Consider the following 24,487-nt stretch of genomic DNA (forward strand, 5'->3'; position numbering starts at 1 on the left):
TGCCCTCGCCGCAAGTAAAACAAGTGATTGAAGACACTAATGTGCTGCTGCACGAAATCCACCATTGTGTAAATATATTTTAATATGAATATTTACAGACTGGTACAGATTGTTATATGTGTGTGTGTGCATAAAAATGTTGTATATGTGTGTGTGTGTGAGCGCGCGCGTTAAAATATGCAAGTCAATATATTTGCTATAAGGACCTCTCCGAACAAACAAAGAGAGAGAGAATGGAAGATGGATGGAGGGGGGAAGTAACATATCATTCCACTCGCTTGGCAACATAATGACCCCGCAATAGTCTCCGAGTCCATTCAGCTTTATCGCCATATCATTTCGCTCTTTAATTAGTCGGAAACTGCGCTCATGCGAGCAGAGTATAATTAATGTGACCTTTATTAGTCTCATTGCTTATTCTGGAACGCTCTCTCTCTCTCTTCATTCTCTAGTATCCACATATGTGCTCGAAATCAAATACCTCAGTTATTTTGAAATATATCGAATTTTTCTGTTCTTGGAAATTTTTATCACATCAGTTTTGATAGGTGATGATGATTTTAAACACGATTTTACTCGCCTGGTTTGTTGTAGAGAGTATAAATATTACAGATGGAAAGTCACTTTCAAAGAAGGCGAGCAAAAGAAGACGAAGTAATGGAAAATCGTGGAAAGAATCGTGGAATAAAGGAAGGGAAAACACGTCCAGCTACAAGGATCACGCAGTTACGTGAAGGGAGGTGACTCATAATGGATCTATCAAAAGTTATGTCACCTTTTATGTATGACAGTAACTGTATTAAACTGGCCACACTGAGTCACTCTCATATATATTTATATATTGTATTTGTACATTTTTATACACAAAAAGATTTTCTTATACGCAAGTACAAATCTCCAGCCTCTTCCGTGTTAAAGCAGATTCTAAAGAATGACAGCGAAAAGGGTCATAACTCCACAGCACACCGATCAAGAATGCTCTCCCATGAGACTGTGAATGATGCAGCTGGTATTTTCTCGGATATTTATCTAAACCCATGTTGCATCCCATGGAAGATGCGAATAAAGCTCGTTCCATGATCGTCAGCCAGCAAGTCCGCCATAAAGACAAGGCTTGGTCCCGCGATTGTCACACAGACCCCCTTACATCGCCTGTCATCACATCGTCATCACAGATGAGCCTCGCTCCACGCACCTCACGTCAACTCTGTCGTCTGCACGTTCGTCGTTGCGATAACTCTGAATACGAATTCCCTCGAACAGCCATTTACAGAGCTTTTGTTCTGGAGAAATGGCGAGGAAGGGAAGGTGGTGGAAGGGAGGAGTAACAAAGTTTATCAGACCGCTTATCCCTGACAGGGAATCGTGTTAGCATCGATCTGGGTGCCAGAGGAAGGAGCACAAATTATCCTTAGATATCTCCTGTTTCTGGGTAACTTTGTCACTACTCTCGCGTGATCGCTGGGTTCTCCCTGGATTTGTTGGTTCTTGTTTTATAGGTCGGCATGACATTCAGAATGTTTCTTTCGCAACGCAGGATACTTCTCTGACAATGATGGAGTGGTGACAGTAGTTTTCGGTTAACACCCAGAGGATATCTTTGGGAAAATGGAACTAGAATTTATCCTCTGGATCGCAGAAAAGGGTGATTTGAGCAGCTTTCACGACAGTAGTTCGACCTCGACATAGAAATGTTTTTTTCTAACGAGATTACAACAAACTTGTTTGTAGTCTGTTTTTACCTTACGGTGTTGAGTAAATTTTTTTATTTTTGTTTAGTTCCGGATTTCGATCATAGTGTTACTAAAACAAAAATGGATCCCAGTTGGATCTGGTGCCCTGGGTACTTTCCTATACAAATATTTACACATAAGTCTATGTTGACAGTGTGTCCCTCAGTCTGTTGCCACCTACATAGGTTCCCTCAACTGTGACCGACATATGTTACAGTAGAGAGCTTCTCCATTGTAGCCAGCACGTGTCGCCCATGCAGCTTCCCCAATTCACATATACATGATGTCGTACTGAGGTCCTCAATTGTCACCAATACATATTGCCATAATGAGATTCTTGACTGTGACTAACATTCTGCTTTACCAGCTACTCCACTGTTGCAGCCATCATTATTATCTCTTTATCAAAAGTTACTCTATAGCATTTTTCGAAATTTCTCCGCCCACAGTGTTGAAAGCTGGCACAACAGCAGATGCAAGCCCTCAGGGTCGACTGCTGAGTGGATTTTAAACTTTGTGTTCGTCTGTGCGCACGTGCATGCAGGCAAGTGCCTGTGCTAATCTCGCATCTGTGCGTGTGTGTGGGGGGAGAGAGAGAAAGAGAGAGAATAGTCAGAGAACGGCTCTTTACACTTTTTATGCTGAATTGGGAGGACTCCGCTATTATCCCGTTAAAAAGACGTCCTACAGATAATTACGGCGCCAGCGACTTTTTTGTACAAGTTTGATGGCGAGCTCTTTCCTTGGCAATGAGAGCTTTTCAAAGCCAGGAGTGATCACCCGCTAAATGTCATTGTCTCTGGTTGGTTGACTATTTGTGTGAGAAAACATGATTACTCAATCACCCAGTGCAACCGTCGCCTGGCATGGTTCAAACGGTACTAAGTCATTGGGATTCAAACCTTTTCACTACGTGTGCTTGTACGTGTGAATATGTGTAGGAGTTCTTGTGTGATTGAGTGAGAGACAGAGTTTCTCTCTTCCTCCAAAGTTCTGTCCATCGAAACAGTCTTCCCTAGATTTTTATTTTCATTATTTTTATTTTTACACGTGACATGGTCACGTAAACTGAATAATACACTTTTTATAAACTGTAAAAAAATATCTTCGCGGACAGGGAAGTTAAGCAATGAAAGTGCGCATAATCTCTGCACCTTTTAAATGTAAATATGAAGGTGGTAGCGAAGACAGAGGCAATAAATGTTATGGTGGTTTATATAGAGGACGATGAAAGCGTTTTTATGAGGGATCTTCCACAAGTCCATAGTGAACCGCCACACACATACACACACATACACACTTTCCTCTTTCAGGAATGAAAACACAAATGGAAATAAGCTATTTTTATGTACTGCTCTTTCAGCAAGTATCGTCCTCCCAACGTGCAATCCCTCCCACCCGACCACAACAAAAGAAAGCAGTTATAGTTCAGACACGAAACGTCAAAGGTGGGGAGAAAAAATAGCGCCCTGCCTCAGTCAACATAAATAATTCCTGTGGAGATTACCACAGCAACGTGTGATGTTGGACACACTAGACAACATACTTATTACTTGGCTATCTGCAGGACAGACAGGTTTGATCGGCTATCAGACGGATAGACCGATGTTCTGTCGGTTCTCAGAACCACGTGGGCGGTGGGTTCTCGGAAATGCAGACAAAAAGGTTTGATTGCTTGTCGGAAAGACAAATTGTTGGTGGGTTGTCAGGAAAATGACTAGAAAGATGAACGTGTATCCGTTCAGCGAATTTTGGGGATGTGGTGGTAGCAGATGCTAGAGATTACTGCCAGAGATAACCCAGACCACGGCGCCTTGTTAAATAATACTGTGGTTGACATATTTCTTTTTCTTCGCTCATCCAGATATCAATGTTCTCGATCTCTCTTTTATTATCATGACATATTATATATACAGATGCCTATGCTGTCCAGACACCTGTACATACAGACACTTACATTGTCAGAAACATTGTATACATAGACATCGATAGAAAGTCATCATCCTTTACCTACAGTAGACTGCGGCCACATGTCCCCGTCCCTAGATTGATGTGCCAGACATAAAACTTTATAAAGCTTCCTCGGTGTGTCTATGGACCTATGGACATGCAACTGTCCTGAGCTTCTGGGCGGGGTTGTCTATGTTCAGATTGAAGACTGACTTTTTTGTCTGTATACTAAAGTGTTCCTAGGTGGGAACCAACGTCAGAGACCTCTTCTCCGTTGGAAATGGATAAAGGAACATTTGCACGATGTATCCCTGTTCTGTACTCCTCCTGTGCTCCTGTACTCCTGTACTTTTGGACAATCAATATTCGTGGCGCTCGAAGCAGCGCAAACATTGGCCTGTCGTGTCGTGCGTCCTCCCCACAAAATATATTATTAACACCTGAATCTTCTTGGAGATGAAGCTGATAGAGAGGCTGCAGGTGATAAAAAAACTACAAACAAAAAACTCTCGGATCGCCAGTGACGTATGAGACAGGCTAATGACGTCAGGTGTTAACGTTTGTTGACGTAGAAGGTTTGGTTATGGAGGGCGAACCTGTGCAGTGAGGGCCGTGTGCAAAGAGTTGTGGTGTAGTGTCAGGTAACTGTTTTATCTGGACACTTCGTGACTTTGTTCTCTGGGTGTAGGACACACTGCAGGCAACAGGTGGCTGGATGAGGTGACAGTAGATAAGTATCCACCGCTTGGTCACAGATTAAAACCAGAAAAAAATAACAACCGCCAACTTCCATACCCCTCCCCAGTACTGCCACTACCACCACAACAAGTCACCTCTTTATCCACTCTGTTGTTTTTTTTTTTTGTTCTTTTCTTCATTTATTTGTTCCTTCCTTTCTTTCAAAAAACTGAATGAAATCGTTTAATCATCAAATGAGTTGTATATGTAAAAGGTATATCTGAACTAAATCGTGGCAAACTGTTAATGTGTGAGAGAGAAAGACATTCAGTCTACAGAGTAGTGGGCAAGGATCATAATGTTCCACCAAAAGCACTTTTCACGGCCCCAACCAGAAAGAGGAAGACCATAGAGAAGGCAAGATGATTTAGTCCGTGAGTGGTGGGACTTGATGGCCGACAGTAAAGTCCCCATGATGGCTTCCAAGAAAAATGGCCGATGGACATGAAGGCAGACAGGCATTAGCGGTGGACGGACGCCGGCACAAGGCTAAATATTGGACAATGAGAACGATGAACTGCTGCTGCTGCTGGTGCTGGTGCTGGTGGTGGTGGTGGTAAGGAGTCATGAAATGTCAGAAGAAGTGGAAACCATTCTGACCAGCCAACACTCATTTCAGCAACAAATCTTTCTCCATCTCATTAGCTGAGAGACCCTGCCCACCATATTTCTCTCACGCTGGCAGACGAATATTTGCGCTACTGTCAGCGTCCATTGGTATGTTGTGGCCATAAACATTTACGGATAATATACACGAATTAGTTCGCGGATGGCGGACCTGCAAGGGACGTTCATCATTCAGCCGGGTACACGGCTCTCGTTCCACATAGAACGAGTTTTAGAACTCCCTTTTTTCCTGACAAGTGGTTTTTTTTTCCCACTCTCTCTCTCTCAGTTAGTGTAGTCTTTCTTTCGATGCTTCATAAAACTCATGCTGATAAGGACTGATAGCCTACTGTGCCTTTTTAAAGCAGATTTTTTTAGAAATCACTTAGTAAACTGCAGGTCTGTTTACCACTGGCTAAGTTTAGAAACAGGCTGAGAATGAAAGGGTGAGGTAGATAAACGCGTGGGTTTGTTGATGTGTGTTGATGTGTGTATACTGTCTGTGTGGGTGTGTGAATCAGGGGCGGAGGCGCATTTGTTGTTTTTTTCTCCCTCGATTGTATGGAAGCCCAAGTAAGGTCATAATCTGATTACGTCTATCAAAACTTTAAGAATGTCTTACGGGGAAGATTATCAACCCTAAACTTGACCGGCTTTCTTCGATTCAGGTCACCTCTTTTTAATAACACTGAACAAAAACAAACAAATCAAAAAAATTCACCCGAAATAATTTTTTAAAGGGAAATAAAAACTCTATCGTTAAGCTAAACTGTTAACCACAGAAGGACATGAACCACAATTTTTGGCATCTGTGTCCATCATTCCCTCCTGAACTTGAAATTATTACTTGGATGCGAAACTGCATCTCTAGGTCATTCTATTTTTTAGCCTTATAACTAGCGCGTGCGCCCACAAACAAACAAACAAACAAACCAACAAACACACAAACAAACAAACAAACGCACACACGCCTCTCTCTCTCTCAGTATGATAATAAATACAATCTATGAAGATGATGAAAGAATCACATGAACCCTCTTGTGATCGATTTGTCAATCATTACATCGCACAAGACAGGGATTGAAATAGTCCCCCCGTCTGCTTTCATCGCCAGATAATTCAAGAATCCAGTCAGTCCCAGGAAACCTGCGCAGGCGAAACGGTGAAGACGGGCAGAAAAGATAAACTTGCCGCTACCCCATTTGACACCCATTACATGGCCACCAATCCCGCTGGCAGATCGATGCTCGGGCGGACACCAGCTCGTCTGGAAGAAGATGACGGTCAAGTTGTTTCCCTATATTTAAACCCGCCCACGCCGGGCAATCAATCGGCGATAGGAATAGCAACACAGCGGTAAGTCTGGGATTGCTGCCAATCTCCTCTACCTGAGTCTTGGCAGGACGAGGTGGTCCTCCAGACAAGATGGCTCTGGCTTCTGATGCACCTCTCATTGACTAAGCGAAGCCCTACAGGATACCAGTGTCTCTATTGACACAGTCCTGATATTTCAATAATAAATGAAAGATTTGTATGGAGAATACTCACACTCGTGCGGGGACAAGATGGACAGGAAAGGAAGGACGGAAGAATAAACAACAGTACGTTCGCTTGCTAGCTTTGTTCCTTTCCTCTTTGTTTCCCTATTGGCAGTTACATTTTCTAAGACCATTCTCCTAATAATGTTGCGAGGACATTCTGGTTTGGTTGTTTTGTATTTAGTAACAGAAACTATCGCCACCTGCCCATTTACGAATTCATCCTGTAGCACAGACTTCTTGTAACTATCTATATACTTGTAACACGATATCATCTAGGGTTGTGGCGGACATGTTGTAACTAGACTTGTATCAAACTCCTGCATCGCTTCCCCTCCTCTGCTGATGCGACAGACGGCTCATCAAGGGAGGGGAGGTCGCATCTGTTGCCGCAGAAACAACATTTTACATTAGCATCAACTTGCTATACTTTCTGTCGGAAAAATTGTCATATTAAAGCTCTTTTTTGTGCTGATGGCGCAGGAAAAAAAATTCCCGGTGCGGAACTACAAACGAAACCGATTTTCCGTTCAGACGAACGCGAGCTTCCGATACCCTTTGACCCCTGAACAAAATGTCTGGGCGCCACGACAACGAGGCTGGTGCTTGTCACCTTTGCCAGAAGTATACCAGGCTTACAGAGAACTGTGAGGGCAGAAGACGAACTTCTGTGAAGGTTGTATCTCTATTGAAAACGCCTCGCCATGTCTCTCTGCAGCCTTTCTTGTACCGGTGCCTCGCGATGACGTCACATCCGGTGTGTACACGCTTCTGTCTGAGACTGAAGCAGCCGCACATTTATTATTTACTTCGTATTGTCTTATCGTTGATATTGCAAAACAAAATTGCTAGTTTTGTCTTGAGATTTATTTTTGGTTGTTTTGTGCATTTTTTGAAACTGTTTTGGTTGTTTGTTTCCTATTCTTTCTGCTTACAATTTTTTTGAAAAAAGTTTAAAAATACGTAAACATTTCAAAAAGTTCGAAACTGTTACTTTCGTCTCGTTTGTAACTTTATCCCGAAACATTTGCCACACCACTTCCTTCCAGCCTCCCGTTACAAGCCAGGTTCTTTGTTCTGTAGTTTTACAACCTTAAGCTGAACGCGGAAATAAAATTAACAAGACAACATAGAAAGGAGTCAGTCTTATAAATTACTCGGGGGACATCGTGTATTCTCTTGAGAACAGTATCCAGGAACGTGAACAGCTAAAAGAAAATGAACACGACAACACAGGAAGGCAGAAGCTCGGTGGACGTCCCTGGGTAATGGAGGGAGCGAGAGGCTGACTGTAGATGGAGTCCCTGCTCACAGTACATCTTGCGCGCACTCGACGCCCCAAGAATTTATCTTCAGCAGCAGCAACAAAATGACCACGGGCTCACCAACATCTATCTTCTTTTCGAAAATCGTTAGTCTGTTGTCAGTGTTTGCCAGGAGCATCCCGCTCGCGTGCACGTGAGTGTGTGCGTGCAATCCAGTAACTAAAAAGGCTTTTGTCATCTATCAGTGATGGCAAGCTACAAGAATTCGTCTTTTTTGTTGGATACTGTATGAAAAATGATCTCTTGATGGACGCGCTGAGAATCTCTTCGTCTACCGGTATAATGTATTTATTTTCAAGGGAAAATTCGGCTGACAAGTTTTCCGTTTCGGATACAAACATAAATAACAGTCCTTCAGAAAGTTCGACAACTAAAACTACGATGCATGGGATTGCTCGGAATATATTTTGTAATACTTTGGTATAAATTGGTCTGCACCGCGGCAAGTACACGATGAAGACTCCCAAAGACAGTTGAACGCTTCTGGAGTATCCTTGTCCCCAGTGACGCACGTGAAGCCTTTCCATGTTACTGTTTTGGGTGACGTGCTACATTTCCAACTGTGAAGGAAGGAAAAGATGTTATTCCACTTTTCAATGTTATAATACAGGGGATGACACCAGTGGCCGCAGTCTTAACACCAGCGATGCCCTCCCGGTGGCACAACGATTAACGCCTGTCATCAAGACAGTGAGGATTGGATGTCTCGGGTTCACATGTCGGCTTCGGCTTGATGCTGTTTTTCTGAACTAGTTAGAGGACAAGACATTTGCCGTGATATAGATGTAGTTGTTGGCTTGGAGTAAAAACCTAATTACTCCCACCTTCCAGATGCCTTACCTGAGTTTTTTTTTAACACCTGCAGGATAATTATTGTTCATTCTCGTAAGACGTTCTTGAAGGCGTGTCATGACCAAAAAGAACTGGTGAACAAAATCTGTTGATGAATGAATGTGTGTTTGTGTGTGTGTGTGTGCGGGTTAGGAGAGCGAGTGTTTGCAGCCTGGTTTTTAATTTCCTTTCTCTCCCCTCACTTTTCTTTCTCTCCTTCCGTCAGCCAATAAAAACAGGGTTTAGTGTCTCCGTGTGAACACCTGTGGTATTACAATCCGTGCCACATGGTGCATATTCCGGTGTATGTTTCGATTAGTACTAAACTTTCTAAAGACTTAAGAAGAGACGGAACTGTAAAGTATCTACAGTGCCAGATGGCTTGCTAATCAGCCTTTTTCGTAACACCCTGTCCCTTCAGCCATTTTTATGGAAATAATTTTGAGTAGAAATCGTTACCTAATCCCACATTTTCTGCAAATTATTGAATTCAGTTTTAAATCTCGCTGAGTAAACAATTCATAAAAATCCAAAAACAATCAGACTAAACACGTTTATGTTACCGATGCCCTCCTGCGCCCAGATAACATTTGACCAAACTTTATTTTCTTTAACTTATTTATTAAAATCTTTCTCTCTCTCTCCCCCATCAAAAAATAACCTGTGGTATCATTGCTTCTATTCTGGTCTGTAATTGTCCACAATTTCAATCTCGGGTTAAATATTTCAAATTATTTTTTCCAGGAAACGGATAAAAGCCCCTGGATTTATAATAATAATTTTTTTTTTAAAAATAAATAAATAAAAGACCAGGTTCCAGACGGTCTGCAGCAAACTGGCGAGAACTCGATCAGAGGGAAGTCAAAACAATTCGACCTGCTGCTAAATCTCTGACAGGCCGCACGGAAGCCCTGTGCTCTCGGGGGAGCTCAGCTCGTCTAGGCTCCGGCCTTAGCTCTGCCGCCTCATTTCCACGTCTTGGCAACACTCCCATCCTTCACTTCCGATGAGGTCGAGGCTGCACGTAACTGGTCCCTTGACACGTCATTTCCGCCCTGGTCCACACCGGCAGCTGCCGGGATTTTACTACTCGTGCTGCCCGGCAACGCAAGCTGCGGCTGATTATTAATGTGGCGAATGGCGAGCTCGACAACTTTGAACCTTTAAACCAGCAAAGTCGATGTTGTGAAAATATATCCAGTAAATCCATAATAAAAGTATTTTTTTCAACAAAAAAACTTTGGACTAAAAAGTAAATAAGTCCAAGGAAATGTGTGTGTGAGCTTGAAGTTGTGCTTGAGATTAACCAGCTCAAAGAAATTAATTAACAGCTCTTTCATAACCGACACATTTTTTTCGAATAAATCGATAAAAACAATAACCACGCCAGAAATAAAGACAGGATTTAGGGCTACATTTATGAAGCAAAAGAAGAGGATTCATAATAATGAAAGGTAAGGAAATTACATCGGCCTCGGCTGACCAACACCAAGCAAGATGATGTAACCGTGAGACTCAGTCTCTCCTCTTCCCCACGCAAACCACCGTTTCTTACACACCCCGGGTACAAACAGAAGGGCAAGACTGTAAGTAAGCATGTAAGTTCTGATTCAGCTCTGAACGCTTCATTATTATTATTATAAGGAGGTGGGCAGAGATTAGGATGGTTTCTCTGCGTTTCGTTGCTCAAACTTGAAATCGCAATGTCAGCAAATTTTCTTTAGAAACTTTTCAGGTGATGGAGTTTTTTTGGGTTTTTTTTTTCAGATTTAACAAAAGTTCAGAAGCTTACTTTGTTAAATCTCCAAAACTTACGCTCTTCACTATATTTAAAGATAAATCATTTCCATTTGCAACTAGAAGGTTTTGAGTCATCTCGCGAGGCTGAATAACAAAGCCTTTGCGAACAAAGGTCCCTCCTCATTCTTAATTTAAAAAAAAAAAAGACTTTCACGGGCTCTGGATCATCGGACTTTGTTTTAGTGTCTTGTTTGAGCAGCTCTCGAGGACTCGACGCATGTCGAGGCCTTGTCGAAGCTCTTACTTGAAGATGTCAGAAGAAGCTGGAACAAACCTACAGCCGTCAAGATGTAGCAATGATGGCGACACCAGTGACACCAGACTGACGCCATGTACACTACAGGCCAGGCAACTGTAAGGTCACCGCAAGTTCTACAATGTCGATGGCAATCACTCGGGGTAACGTTAATCCAGGTTTAGCTATCAACCGGAAGCGTTGCGGAGTCCTGTCATTCGATACCTGCCCTGACCTCGGCTGAGAATGTAGAGGTCCGGGTCTTGTGTATCACAGCTATGACAAGAAAGATTTGTTGTGGGTTGACAGAACTACTAGGTGTGGATGTGTATTTGCTACATACATACGTCCCATTGGATGAGACTGGGAGGATCCGTCAAAGGGACCTTGTAGTTCCGTTTCAGACAATCGTTGGAGAATGTTGTCCTTCCTGATACATCGTCTCGAGATGTCTCATTCCTATTTCTATTTTCAACCATGGTGTTTATTAGTCGTCTTTAAATGACAGAGCATTAGAACAAATATTGACTCTTCGGCAGCAGGTGTTTTTACAGCCTAACCCATATTTGGCATGACATTAAGTTTAAAACTGTTGTGGCCTTAATCGAAGGTATCTTTGACAATATAGTTTATCACAATAAATGCTTTGTAATTAAAATTTTTAATTTATTTGCTATTTTTCGGGGATGGAGACTCAATCAAAGTGGATTTACTTGAAGTCTTACTTTTTCCGTTATTGAAAGCAGCACTTGGAAATTCTGAGAGAAGCAAGGTTTTCAAGCCTTGAAAATTCGGAAGAAAATTAATTCAAAAATGTGTGTCATACAGGGAACAGGAACCTTGCCTTGTAATTAACTCGGTCTGATTAGTGTACTGCTATGATCAAGTAATGCTAGCTGACAATGAGAAGGAATCTTTGTGTTCGTCACCAACTTAAAAAAATAGAAGTAAGTATTTACTCTACCTAAGTTCAGGGTCTGCCAGCTCAATAGAATGATATTTCAGCCGGTCCTGACGATTCGTTTGATATTAACAAAAAAAAAATGTATCTTGGAAATGATGCAATAAGATTTTCTGAAGAAAACAATATTTCTGAACGACAAATTCATGTTGATGAATCGGAGTGCCATGGGGGACATTTGTAGAACATCCCTTACAATTCTGGTGCAGAATATTATATACAATAATACAAATGGAAATATCTGGCCAGGACACGTCGCGTGTTCTGTTCAGTCTCACCACTAATTTGTTTGCTAATCTCTGAGAGCTGTCAAAGTGCCACAACATGTGTATAATAAATATTTGAAACAAACCACAGCCACGAGCTTAGGTTTTTGCTGAACAATAATGTTGTGGCGATAATTCTTACAGCTAACAGCAACAAGAAATGTTTCCAGTTCAGGATGAGCAATCAAAAAAAGGAAATATTTGTCTATTGACAGTTATTTTTTGTTTTTGATTTTGTTTGTTTGTTCGCTTTTCTTTGTTTTTTTTTATGTTGTTGCTGTTTTTTTTTTTTTTGCTTCACTAAGCCCCAGGCCTAGTCTCGAATGACTCAGCTTTGGGATTAGGTTTAAACTGGAGTAAAATATTTCTATCAGGGCTTTGACAACGACTAGCACGACTCCTGAGGCGTGCAAACAGGACCAAACTCATTTTGGTTTCTGTAACGGTTGATCAAGAACCAGCCAAGCACGGTTCGATTTCTTTAAGTATTATTTATTTATTATTTTTGATTTCGTGCATCATGTGGAGCTATTGAGACAAATTTTATTCCGTGATATACCTGAGCTTGTTTATAATGCCGGCAAACACTGTCGAATGTTTGTAGAATGAAGGTTGTGCGAATATAAACAAGCCGAAAATAATCGCCACTTGATGGACAGAATGTGTTGGGTTTAAACGACTAACTGCTCACCTGACATATTCCTTGTCAAGTGAGGCCACATTATTTCTGCCAGTGACTGCCATGGCCGTAGGGGGTCGCTCTGACTCGTGTGGGTTCAACTGTGAGATGGTTTGACGCACTGAAGTGATCGATCACTTCCTGTTTGAGCAGCAATCTCGGTTGACATACACTCACTCCATCAGCTACAAAATCCCTCCTGGAATAAGCTACGCACCAAATTATGGGCTTTTTCATCATAAAAAAGCGACCATAAATTTCATACAGTTCAAAATTTTTTACGAAGATGTTGAAGTAGAAGGATTAAAGACTCGAATACAAGTACCAATCAGGATGATGGTTTCAAATATACCGAGGTCGCAAACTTCAGTTGTATATCCTTCGGTTTGTGATATGTGTTTGTCATTTGGGGTTGATGACAAATGCTATGACAGATGAGACGTCACGTGATGTGATGGACGCATGGGGTTATTCTCTCAATAACATGGGGAATTCTCTAGCCATGTTCACTTCTCTTGTGAGCAGGAAGCTGTCGGCCAGTGCAGTGACTGTCTCTCCGCTCCATGAACATTACTGTGTAGACAGCTGTACGTTCGCTCCATCTGCAGCTCCCTAAATATATGATCAATAGACTGTAGACTGCAGTGCGCTCGTTCCATCCACACCACAGAGGCGAGACAATCGCGGGAAATGTCAGTCTACATTGATATACAATGGGCCTATTATCAGTTAGTACTTAATGGAGACAATTTTTAGAAGCTCATTTCTGCAGTTGTCTCCTCTCTCAATCAGCTTATTCGTGCCTGACATACATTTTTCAACAAATACATGCATATACTAAGAGTTGCATATACACAGATGAGTGCGCACGCAGACACAAGGACACGTACACACATTCACACGAAAACAACAGTCACGTGACCTTCACGTGCAGCCGACCAAAAAAAAAAGTCCTAAACAAACTGCCGTCAACTAGAAACGTGCAGCAAGGACGGATGGATGCACAGCAGGAGATGGCAGGATTGGGTGGTTGCCTCGCACGTGCAGGCGGTTGGTGCATTGGACGTCAGCAAGAGGAGGACGTCACACACACACACACCTCACTTGCCTGCACCTCGGGCCCTGAGGTAGGATCTAATACGAGCTGGCGGCTAAAACAAACTTACAGGCAGGAGGATGGCGTGTGGCGGATGGTCACGGGGTGTCGAGTTTATTTTCGATGATCTGTACGATCGGTCCGTGTGGGGATTGTGTCTGATAAAAGTGTAATGTGCTACCAACAGATCGACGTTAAGGTGAAGGTCAACACCAGTTGCTTTTGAATCAAACGGTAAATAACGGGAAAAAGATAGTACCAAAACGAGAAATATATATGTGTGTGGTTGAGATACGTGTGATATATATATATATGCACGGTTATGCATGTACAAAACATAATATATGTGATATTACAAATCCATTGCGTTGTCATGACTACATATTTAATAAAGGACAAGAACGAGGTAGAACTTTAATGAATGCCTAGTTCCTAAGTTTTGGGTATCAGGCAATCATTAGCAATGCGCATTCTTAGACAAGAAGTGTTATTGTTTTGTTAGCGGAAGACAAGACAAAACAACATGCAAGGAAATGCTGATGAAAGGTGGGTGGCTTCTTCATAAGCCGAACCCATACTGATTAATGCAGAGGCGATAAAATATCTGACAAATAAAAATGTCATAAAATCGATGATTGCTGAGCAGTTTGTCAGACTCCACACGCAAGTCCCATCTCTCTTCCTCTGCTTCCTCTCTCTCTCCCTCCCTCTCTCTCACACACACATCTGCTCCACATCTTCTAGTCCACTAAGATTCACCTTGCGGTAATCCTATCGATGTCCACAAGCTTGTAGCTGATACCCACACTTGTCTTTCTCACAAGTAATTAAGAAGTCATAAAAGGAATCCAGTTACTTTCGCTGGGATAAAAAAGCTACGAAGATGGAGAGAAAAAAAAACCTTAGTGATAAAGACGATGAGGAAGGTTTGGAGGAAAACAACAAATCGACTATCATGGATGGCGATACATGTCAAACACACAGCAAGAACATCATAAAGAACAGGCAAAAGCCACAAAGAACAATGTTGATGCAGGACATGTTTGTATTTTACATCTTCAGATGTAACATTTTTAGCCGGCACTGTTCTGCAGATAAAGGAATCGATGGCCAGAGACAGCCATTAGTGCGCTGACATCTCACGGTTTCCGCCCTGCCTTAAAAATGTTAACCAAATAATGCCATCGCAACAGGAAAGTAATCATCACAAAGGAGACACTAGGGGATGTGTCTCCTGTGACCTCTTCTTTTGCATTTCAACTCACGCACGGACTTGAAACGATGGACAACCAGGGTTGCAAGAAAAATAAACACCACAACATCAACTTCCGTTTGCGCTAGGTCATCCTGGAGGTCATCTGGCATCGGTTGATGATTCTCTTCTCGCTAAAACTAGAAGATATCAAAGAATCTCCAACTCCCTCCACATCGTAAACAGTCTGTATAGAGCTTAAAGGGAAAAGCTACTCAGGCATTTATTGACTGTTGGCTTGAGCTCCTCCATGTCGCAGTGGAGAATTCTCGATGTCAGAGGACTGTTGTATTCCAGAAGGGGAGGACTTGGCAGCTTTCTTGTTGAAAGCAAAACAATTAACTGATGGAGGTGAGTTTACAGTGTGATGGATATTTTTGTTTAGTGCTTCTTCTCAAAGGAACTAATTAATAGAAAATTATAATAATAATATAAAATTACAATTGAAATTATGGCTTCAAATTTCTCTCTTGATGGTCTCAGCTAAAGTGCAGGACTAAGCAGATCCTGTCCAAACAACACGTTAGTGTCACTGCCATGTGTATGTTGCACTAGATAATTGCTGTAATGTCTGCTAATGTTTATAGTATGTCCGCTTCATTCGATAATTACTGTAGCACGCAAAAAACCCTTTTTTCAGATAATTACTGCAATATACAATACATTTTGTGTCGTTCGATACCGGTATTGGGCAATAAAGTCTGTAGTGCAGTGTATACTCTATGTACATATACTGTATATACATTTACTGCAGTGTTCACCAGTCTTTCGTTCATAGAAAAGAGAGTCTTGCAACAACAGACCGCCACGTCTGCTCCAAGCCAGAGCTGAGATTAAAAACAGTCGGTTTCAAAGACCAAGGACTGGTTTAAAAAATGGAACCAGTATACAGCTTTATCAGCCAATTTGTCGGCAACATTAACTCTCCGGGAGGTGACATCAGCTTTGGGGAACCAAAGTCCCAATTAAGCCTTACAGTTTTATTATAATAGGCTCTCCCATTCGCTTGTAAGTGCCAAGGACAAAGCATTAGGCAGCCATTAGTTAGGCAGCTAGCGGGAGTGGGTGTACAAGATTACTCTCCTCGCAATTTATCAAATTAGCGACATTAAGCGGAAAAAGTACCTGAAAGAAAAAAGAATATATATAAAGTTCATACGCAGAGTTAGGTCTCCTTGTGTAGTCTGTTGTTTTGACCAGAGAAGGGGGAGATGTTTTGTTTTGTTTGTGAAATTCCTCTGCTGCTCGTGCATCTGACCTCGTAGGCCTGACCACGTGACATTGTTATATTACGATGAGCATTTGAGGCTTGATTTCAGGGTCTGGCTTTCCTCTCTATCGCTTGGTCGAAAACATTCCCTCAAACTGCACCACACCCCCAATCTTTTCCACAGCAAGAGCAAGCGCAGTGTTTGTTATTTCGATGAAATGCGATGCTAATGAAAAGAGTCGTAAGTTCACCGTCTAGCGAGATTTCCGCAGTCCTGCTCCTCGAACCCAAGCACGTGCATCCACGCGATTGTGACTGGATCGCTGAACGCACAGAGGTGAAAGGTGAGAGGAAGGTGAGCTGCACGTGGAGAGGCGGAGGGTCCTGGATGTTTGGAGTGGAGCTGAGTGCTGCAGTGTACGGGTCTGGCTGGCTTGTCAGCTGGCCGCACGCTGATCGATGGGTGTGTGTGTGAGAGAGAGACAGGTGGTGGATACTTCAAACCAGAAATGAAGAAATAATAGCACGCTGAATAGTATTTCTCTTGGGCCACCCCTCTCACCCCGGCTACCCGCACCTCCCGACATTCGCTCCCGTCATGCCTTGCTCCACTGATGGGGACTTTGAACGGTATGGGTGGACATAATACAGGAGTTTACACACATACTACTCTCTCTCTCTCTCACACACACATACAAACATATCACTCACCCTCTCTTTCTCTGTCACACACACACACAAACATATATCACTCACGTTCTCTCTCACACTTTCAAAACCTGAAAAACTACGTTGCACATTTAAAGAAAACAGAACCAGGATCCTGGACTCAGTAAGCGACAGATGGGTGACTTCTACTCATCTAGGTCACTTCATATCTATGTCTCTTACTCTACTTCAACAGGTAGTTTTTATAGCATGGACACTGATTGGTTTATTCCGTTGCCTTTTATATAACTGAATAAGGACACATATTTTTTGCACATTAAATGGCTATTGCTGTCTTTTTTTATGAAGAAAGTAAGTAAAGGATACGAGTTCATTGTATCTTTTTTTTTATTTAAAATGAAGCTTTTCTAAAGGAAAGTATTTATCATCATTAATTTACAAGATGTTGAAAACTCTAAAAATATGCTGCGGAGTTTATTTCCTAAGCGCAGTTTCGTTTTTCCCTCTTTTTTTTTTTTAATTTTATCTTTTATTTTTGTGTAACTAGCGAGCAGGTTAATTATACTCGGCACAAATTTCTCCTTCAATTAAGGAAACTCTAGGAACTGTGTGGGAACTTTTGTGAGGTAGGGAGGACGTTAAAATGTTACAACTACATCATACTCACGCTGCTGTGTGTTTTAATGGTGTTTAAACCAATGCTTCGGCGATAAATAAAACACCTACTCTGTCTTTCTCACCCTTTTTCGTACCTAGTGATTGCCATGTATGCATGTGTATGTGCATGTGTATGTGTGTTAGTGAGAGCGCGCATGCGTTTGCGTGCGTGTGTGTCCGTGTGAAAAGCATGTGTTTTGCTTGTGAAAGATGTCTGTCCGTATCTCCTGCCGAAAACAAATAACTCACGGCTTTAAATCACACAGCTACATTGAATTTTTTAAATCTCTATCAGCAGTGCTCTGTCCTCAAACAAAATTCGCATTTAAATATCTGCATAAATTTTTTGTTGCGTGCTAGGCGTGCGTATCTCTGTTGTTGCTGATTCCTGGTTTGCAAGATGCGAAGGGATTCGGCTGCTGTCTGTTGTTTTGTTTCAGCCCAAACGACAGATAAAAGCATCGTTTTGCGAAGCAAATTAGCATGAGAACTGCCTCGGTGTAACGAAGCGAGTGCGTCACAAAGAGACAATAATAACCCCAGACCGAAGAAATGTTTTAGCTGGCATTCGAGAAACCTGTAATAACACATCATTATCTCACTCAAAAACTGCGAGAGTGTATGCTTCTCTCTCTTGTGTGTGTGTGTGTGGTGTGTGTGTGTGTGTGTGTGGTGTATGTGTGTGTGTGCGTTCGTGTTAGTGTGAGCATGTGAGAGACAGAGGGAAACGAAAGCAAGAGATAGAGAAACAGAGATACAACACTCGATGTGGAGTCAGACATCAGTGTTCATACTGCGCCCCCCTGTTGACTCCCAACAGATGGCACTACCTATTATTTACATGCTTTATTTAAACTTTCAGTCGGGCTGTTGTCGTTTCCTACCTTGCACAGCTGAGTAAATGTAGCCTGCACACTCGATAATGCTGTGCTTTGACCGGCTTTTCTGCCTGCAAGCGACTTGGAACACGGAGAATAATTGTGTAGCCGCCCTCCCCAGGTGTGAAGCTGCAGACTAAGCTAGCGACCCTCGTCCACACTCTGCAAGTTTCTCTCGATGCCCGCCAATCGCCATCTGAACTCGATGTGAACTGTGTCGCCACACGTTTGTCTGAATCCACGGAGAGTGAACATCACCTGTTGCTTGTCACTGACATCGAACTCCATGTCACCGTGTCTCCATGGCTGCCATATCAACCAACTAGGTCCACAGAACATTTCAGGAAGTTTTTACGTTTACAAACAGACAGACAGGTGGTATACATCAATTCCAGTCCAGATGCTTTGCTGGAAAGCAATAGATTTTTCTGTGCTACACACTTATTTAATATATATATGCAGATATATGAGCACACACACACACATGGAATCAGAATGACCGCAGAAATAATACAACATACGACAAACACCGTCCTACCTTGGCTATTGCGTAGTCTCAGATTGCACCGTAATTCCTGAAATAAAATAAAATGATACACATTTAGAAAGTTAGTAAATTGAAACAATATCTATTTACTTACTTTTAATCATCACTTGTTATTAATTGCATTTTTTACCCCTAAGAATAATTGCCCAATAAAACATGCTGATACTGAAATAACCACTCCAGGTTACGATTAACTCTTTGGTCAGTACGAGAACTTTTGTCGTGGACAACGGCAGCGGGAAGGCTCAGCATCTGATACTATACTATGATATAATATAAATATATTGTCATCTCTCTTAGTCTTGTTTCCACAGTTGGTCAGTGTACACTCTACTAAAGATCGTCCACAGTTTTAGTATAAACGAGCGCTTTATTGTGCTTCCAGTCTAGTGAGACATGTTAGGAAAAGGAAAGACCATGACTTTACCTGACGAAAGGATAAAAATCAAAAGAAGGCTATTGAGATTAAAATGAAGATGATAACCTAGTATGAAGCCAATATAAAGCAATACCTCAAAATGGTTGATTGAAACCCACTAGCTTTAGGCCTGAAGTATCGCTTACTGAGGAGTTCGTTTACAGACCAAGTTGAAGGAACAATCTTCGATTCAATAATCCAGGACCGACTGTGACAACTACCTGTAGAACGCCGCAGTTTTTTTTTCACCTGCCCCAGAAACAAACACAAATCTCAAGGAACTGCAACACCTTCTGGTTCGGATGTTACCTTGCTTCAAGGATCGGTCCCCCAGACTAATAAATCACGAACTAACCTACCTTCTGTGTCTAGGTGTTGTCCTGGCTGGAACCACAAAGCTCCGGTAAACGACACGATGATGAAAATTTACAATCGACTTGTAGTCGTCAGGCGCAGATTATGTATAAGCTGGTGATTAATATTGTGCAGTATTAGCTGACACTCGGCACACAGCTTTATCATAAACCTGTACAGGGCTTATTATATTTTCTCCATCGTTTCCTTCTCGACTGCTGTGTGCACATGTGTGCGTGTGTGCGTGTGAGTGCGTGTGTGTGTGTGTGCGTGGGCGTGCCCCGCTTAGAGAGAGAGAGAGAGCGGGTGAGCGCAGCTTTCACGTAGGCAGTAGCTGTTGTTAAAAGACAAGCAATAAAACACAAAGCTAAGGATATGAGGGTGCAACAGCTGGAAAATGTGTTAGACATATTGAGTTTTCTATCAGCTGGATTCCCATTGCCATAAACAACGACACCTATGTCTCTCTCTTCTTTTTCTCTCTCTCTCTCTCTTCTCAACCAAAATCACAATCGGAACAAATAGAGGGATAATAGGGATGTCCAGGAAAGAAAAACTTTACTTCGTTCATTTCCAAAACGTATTATACCTCATTAGTGATCAAAACATTTTCAAGGTAGCTATCCCTACTACTGCAAGTCGATCAGACCTATGTGGTTGTTGTCAAAGCTCGTCACATCATGCTCCACTAACTCGGTGTTAGATCCGCCAGCTTGGTGTAATCTTTCATACAGCCAGAATTCGGTCCACTGTGCTTATATAATCCTTCATACAGCCAGCAGGTGGTCACTGTCCTCATATGACCCTACACTTTGCGAACTGATAAGTAAGTTGCTGATGGCAGGACATGTGGACTTAATGACCAAACGGCGCTACAATCACATCAACGTCCTGCTCAGTGTTGGCGAAAAGCTTTTTCTTCCTGTGCATCTGTTTCCCCAACTCGAGGCCAAAAAGATCTGTACCTGTCATTCTTAGGTTTCTGTCGATGGAGAGGAGATGACAAGGTGCGCGTAGCTTGCTTTCAATGGTGTCGACAGACTGTCGTCTCGGACAGGTGGCGAAGACCGGAAGAAATGAGTTATGGGAGGAGATATGAAGAAGCTGAGTGATCGACGCAACTTAATTAAAGAAGACACAAAACACTTCCAATGAGATTTTTTTCTTTTTGCTATTCCTCCATTAGACAAGCTGGGAAGCAGACACCAAAAGGAAGAATTGTTAGGGACGTGTAAACACATACAGGGACACTTTTCTACTACATTCAAGTAAAAGCAAGAGTGTGTATGCGTGTGCGCATGCTTATGTGTGTGTACATGCGTAGAGAGAAAGGGAAGGACAGACAGACAGACAGACAGACAGACAGAACAATTAGCTTTTCCAGTTCTTGCATGAGTTATTCATATTCTCACATGCGCGTTTTGTTGTGCGCGTGTTGGTCTCTGGTTGCCGCAACCTCGCATTTTTCCAGCCCTTTGTTCTACTTTCGCTTTTGATATCAGGAACAAGAGTTGAACTGCATTTATTTACGCTCCGCTTCACCGCAGCAGCTGTCACAGACGTGGAGCCTGAGCGGACACTCCAACGCACAGGCCGTAATACATCTGTTTGCCACCATTCCCATAATGCTTCGATTATTCTGGCTGGACAAAAGAAAATCAATCATGATATGTCTTTCTGGTGAAAGCTGGCCCCAACCCTACCGAGAGAAAACTCATTCTTCATAAAGATGTCAGTCGGCAATCGTGTGATGTACGCAGGAATCATGCTGCATGGCGACTCTCGCTATAACATAAAACAATCTTCCTTTTGTACTGACCGACATTCTCCATCGAGTCCAGACAACCAGGGTTAGCAGCGATCGGACTCCGAAATTGGCAGCAAATGGAAGCCTTTAACACTCTGCTGACGACAAACAACCGACCCCGTTGTGAGCGCTAGACAGGAAGACAGAATGGCGAAATGGCTGGAGCTGAACAAGACGATGCCTGATTGGTCAGAACACCATTGCAACGCATGCGCGTAGGCCCAGACGGCGTGAAATAAACCCTAATTAAATTAGTTCGTAATACATTTCTTCTTTCTCCTTTCAGAGAAGGGAAGAAATGGTTGTTGCCTTTTTCCCCCTTCCATGACGAAGAAGCCGAAGATGACTTGCTACAGTCGACAATCATAATGCTCGGAATGACTGGCGGTTTTTTCATGTTCCGCTGACTGCACATGCGTGGTGTTCAATTTTAAGATTGGTAAGAGCAGAGAAGCAGGTGACTGGAATACTCTTCCGGTGTCCACCACATCGTTGTAGTCGTCTTCTAAATTTCTATTTTCCTCTGAGGGAAAATTCCACACTTAATGTGTTAACACGATTTCAGTGTTCGACTTCAGAGCACCAGTCGATCTCGGTCTGAGGTTCAAAGGTTGCTCAGGCAAATGACTGACCAAACGGTGTAGTAACGGCGTATGGCTAGTCTTCGCACAGTTCTTTCGAATCCGTCCTCACAATTAATCAATTTATTCTTAGCTTGTCTCACCATCTTTCACCGAACTTTGTGGCAAAACTGAGTTTTCCTGAAGTTACACTACTTCCTTATGTCTCTACCCTGGCCTCTCGTTCAACATTTGTATTGGACGCATGGCGGTCACAACCGCAAAGCTGCCATCTGCATTGTCCTCTATCCCTGCACCATGATCTACTCATTCCGGCCTATGCACGTGATAATTTATCTCTCAGGTAACCCTAATCCCACTGCGTTCACTAAGGTTTATTTCTGACACGTTTGAGACCGTTATGTACCGCCCAGCTGCTCACACGCCAAGGAAAAAAGAATGTGTGCTGACTGCGCATTCTGTTACCCACATCTGGTCAGGTGAGGTGAGATGAGGTAGGGTAGGCAAAAATCAAATAGTGTATGTGTAAAAGACCAATTTTTATTTGCCTCCAGACAAGAAAACAAGTTAACTCGCAGCTGAGCCTACAGCTCGTTCAGAACACCTTGTGAAGAGAAATAAATCAGATAAACACGAGATTGCAATGACACGACAGATCATTAATCTGAAAGGAGAAAAAGACGTTTATTACCTTCAAATAATTGTTTCGATGGTCGGTGAGACCGTCACGAGCGCAACACGAGGCCTAACGAGTGTTTCTCGGAACGTGACGGCGAACGTGACTTGGACAGCTTTGTGGTATCTCAATGTATATCTATCGTTCTCTACTCACGTTTCCCCTTCTCGCCGGTACGTGCAAAAAGATTATCCGAGGAAATGTAGAGGACGCAAAATCTGACGCTGCCAGATGATACTCCCTGAAGAACGTCAGACGAAAGTATCACGGAGCGAGATCGTAGTCTGTTGGGCTGTCAGGCACCACCCAAAGAGTCAAAGGTTAGAGGATGATTGCACTCTACAGGAACTGTGAAGGAAATTTAAATCTTTTGCCAGTCGACAACCCCCTACCACCACCTTCGCCCCGCTTAAAGCCCAACTAGAGTATTTCTTTAAGTTTTCTCTTCCCATTCTGTCAAAAGGTACAGCAAAGGAAATCCGGATATCTTATCAGTCAAGTTTTTGTCCCTCCTTGAAGGCCAACCCTAATACAATTTTTTAACAGTCTGTGTCGGTATAGGATATTAAATCTCAAAACTGTAATAAACTATCCTTCTCTTCCATTCATCACAAACGTTAAAGAGCAGAGAGAAAAAAAAAAAAAGCGAAGCCAGTGGGAGAGCTTAAAGCATACAATAAGAAGACATTATTGTGATTATTTTTATCTCACCGTTCGAAAGGGTGTTTCTCACTCAGAACAGGGTATTCAGCATATTGTAACTAATTACTTACATTGTTTATAAAGAATTTAAAAAAGCAAAAATGTGGTTAGCCTTATGAGCAACAAGGTTGGTGATGTCATAGTTACGAGGCTGTTAAAGGTCTGTTAAGAAGTGATAAAACATTAATAAACATGGTTGAGAAATGATCGTGAAAACTTCTTGATGAGCTACAACACAAACACACACTTTAATAGGCAGACGCAAAGACTCGCACGTAATCACAAACACCTGGACGACACACCTGTATTTTTTACACAAACAGACGCGCTTGGGTACTCCGTACTTTCTTTCACACTGTTGAGGTGAGTTGTATACTTCTCAGCTTGAACTACTCAAGGAGTTGAGTGTCATCGTGACCGAGAGGATTGTAAATTACTTTTTTAATTGCTACACTAACATCGCGATAATCACCTGTCGTACGCGTGGCGACGAGCTACCCAGGTAGCGATAGAAAATGTCTGTCACAGGTGGAGGTAAACCTCCTTTGCTCATCGTCTGTAACGAGTGCATATTACTTGTCACGACGAATAAAGCGAGAAGGTGTACTTGATGTGTCGTCGCTAGGAAAACAACAGCTGTCATCTATTGACGTCATCGTCTGTCGTCGCCCGCGGCAAGCATAATTGCTGATTTGAAGTCAGATACTATGACTGTCATGTAACGAGGGTGTAGCGGTTGCGCGGATACGATTCCGCTTCGTTGGTTTCGCATAAATAGTCTGTTATCTAAAGATTCTATTATTCGTTTTGCATGAAAAGACTGACTTAATAGACAAGAGTGTCTTAAATAGAAATCATTTACCTCTATCTGTCTCTGTCTCTCTATACCTCTCTATGTCTCTGTCTCCCCCTCTCTATTATGAGAGAAATGGATACTGAAAACTTTTCAACAGCTCTTGTCAACCAACAGTCCTAACA

General features: G+C 42.4%; 1 long non-coding RNA gene across 1 annotated transcript in view; it reads right to left on the reverse strand.

The window, feature by feature from the left end:
- Positions 1-12,268: 12,268 nt before the first annotated feature.
- The window catches only part of LOC112571896, a 58,522-nt gene continuing 46,303 nt past the window's right edge, over positions 12,269-24,487 (reverse strand). Inside the window, exon 3 of the long non-coding RNA XR_003100905.1 lies at positions 12,269-18,999. This is a non-coding gene — a long non-coding RNA (uncharacterized LOC112571896). The remainder of the gene's footprint in view (positions 19,000-24,487) is intronic.

Source organism: Pomacea canaliculata, linkage group LG1 (genome assembly GCF_003073045.1).
Source record: "Pomacea canaliculata isolate SZHN2017 linkage group LG1, ASM307304v1, whole genome shotgun sequence".
NCBI lineage: Eukaryota > Metazoa > Mollusca > Gastropoda > Architaenioglossa > Ampullariidae > Pomacea > Pomacea canaliculata.